Consider the following 2,500-nt stretch of genomic DNA (forward strand, 5'->3'; position numbering starts at 1 on the left):
TATCAGAACAGAGAGGACGTGCCTGGAATGACGAGGTGGAGCTAACAATGGGAGTTCACTAAGTCAGCACGGCCATTTCTACATTCTTCCCCCTCGCTCGCAGTCTCTCTCTCACTCTGCAAATAGTCTAAAGGGTAAGCTTGACCAGAGGCTATGTGTGCGTGGATTGGGAGACAGGCAAAAAACAAGAACTCTAAAAGGATTTAGTCATTTAAAACAAATTGCTTTGGAAGGAATCAAACAGAACCCTTTCTATTTTTTGGGGGGGGGTTACGATTTTCGTTTCGTTTTTTGTTTTGTTTGTTTTTACATCCAAACTAAAGAGGAGGGAACCCAACCCCACCAGGGAAACCGTGCTGTGCTGTTTGTCTCCCCTCGGTATGCTGCCCCCTGTCTGTGAGAGGACCTTACAGCAGCAGGTGGTCCCTAGTGTGCCTATTAGAGGCAGCTTGGCATTCTGAGGGAGTAAATTGGCTGGATGGGGTTTCAGCGGGCTTAGCCACCATGCTGGCACAACATGCCTGCTCCGCGGCTGTGGCAGGAACAACGCCAGCTCCGGTTCTCCGGCTCTCCGACTGCATCGCTTCAAAGCCCAGAGAAAAGCTGTTCGTGGCAGCAGCTGTTCCCCCTGGGGAGCTGGGGGAATTCAAGCCTCCTGGTCATTAGACAGAGCCACAGACAGAGCCACTGTGCTGGGAAGCAGAGCGTCAGCGTGTCACCTGGGACACAGACAGCTGGGAGACCTCCATCACCCTCTCCCTTTCTTTATCCCTGCTCCGACGGACGCACGGACTCACCTCGAACTCACGGAGGATGGACAGATAGACAGACAGGGGCAGTGGCACACACACACACACACACACACACACACACACACACACACACACACACACACACAGACATGCACACACACACACACACACACACACACACACACACACACACACGCACGCACACACACACACACACACACACACACACACACACAAACACACACACACACACACACACACACACACACACACACACACACACAGAGGTCCCTAGTGTGCCCAGGGAACACAGTTCAGCTGCCTTTGGAAGTAAAGTAAACTTTACTGTATTTGACATATTTTTTTCTACGCCATAACGGGGGGAAAGGGTCTCTTTTTGGAAGCACTTGGTAACCCAGTGAAAGTGAAAAACAACAACTTTTAATTCAGGTCTTGCTCTGGTATTTAAAGTATTAGCGGAAATGCATCTAAAAGCCACTAAGTTCAAGGAAATTAAAACACTGAGGGAGAAAAATCACACCAGAGAGCCTCATTGTAAAACACCTAAATCAGCTCAATGCATGAGAGGGATTTAAAACAATATGTTCCCTGCTAACGACTGACCCAGAACACTCTCTCTCTCCCTCTCTTCCTCTCTCTCTCTCTCTTTCTCTCTCATTCTTTCTCTCTCTCTCCCCCACAGTAGACTGGCTATCTGGCTCCAAAATGACTCGATGTTGGCATTTGCTTTGTTTCCACGCTAGGCTAGTTATTGGGATACCATATCAGCGAGATAGCATCTGACATATCGGGAGTTGACATTTGGTGCGTGCTGAAACATTATAGGTCTCTGTCGGGTTGAGTGGAGAGAGCGTGCCCAGTTCTTTATGAGCACGGAACATCTGGAGGTGCTGTGTGGTGCACGCCAGAGAAGTGTGTGTGTGTGTGTGTGTGTGTGTGTGCGCGTGTGTGTGTGCGCGTGTGGCGTGTGTGTGCGTGCGAGTGTGTGTTCGTGCGTATGTAGGTGTGTGTGTGTGTGTGTGTGTGTGTGCACGTGTGTGTTCGTGCGTATGTATGTGTGTGTGTGTGTGTGTGTGTGTGTGTGTGTGCGCGGCGTGTGTGTTCGTGCGTAATGTATGTACAGTATGTGTGTGTGTGTGTGTGTGTGCGTGCGTGCGAGTGTGCGCGTGTGTGTTCGTGCGTATGTATGTGTGTGTGTGTGTGTGCATGCGCACGCGTGTGTGTTCGTGCGTATGTATGTGTGTGTGTGTGTGCGCGCGCGAGTGTGTGTTCGTGTGTGTGTACTCATCATGATATCCAGCCAGAGTCCCTCATCTCACTGTAGCCGTATATTTCTCCACAGGACGTAACTGCTCTATATCACCGTGCACGCTGGCTATCACACGTGCACGTTTCTTTTTTTTTTCTCTCTTTCTTCCTCCCTTTCCATCCTTCCTTTGCATGCATTGTTAAATAGGACTGATGGAAGCACCCTGACCATTATTCACCGCATCGCCTGGCTAATTTGTGTGCTCTTACAAGTACAAAGATGTCAAGCAGGAGCTGTGCGCTTACGTTGGCTTCCCTTGAGACCATTAATCCTTTGGCTGGTGTCGTCTCTCCGCACAGCCTCACCTGGCCTCCCCGCCGCACAGCGCCTCGCCGTTCCGCGCTGCCAGGAAAATGCTGTTTGGGCCCTTTTTTTCTCTATTTATTCTGTGTTCCAGTCAGCTCTCATCACCACAAAG

General features: G+C 50.2%; 1 protein-coding gene across 1 annotated transcript in view; it reads left to right on the top strand.

The window, feature by feature from the left end:
• Window positions 1–2,500, top strand: part of celf5a (cugbp, Elav-like family member 5a) — a gene marked incomplete at both ends in the record, with an annotated part of 111,410 nt that overhangs the window by 48,109 nt on the left and 60,801 nt on the right. The window lies entirely within an intron of this gene.

This window comes from Nansenia antarctica (genome assembly GCF_963989245.1).
Source record: "Nansenia antarctica genome assembly, chromosome: 7".
NCBI classification, from domain to species: Eukaryota; Metazoa; Chordata; class Actinopteri; order Argentiniformes; family Microstomatidae; genus Nansenia; species Nansenia antarctica.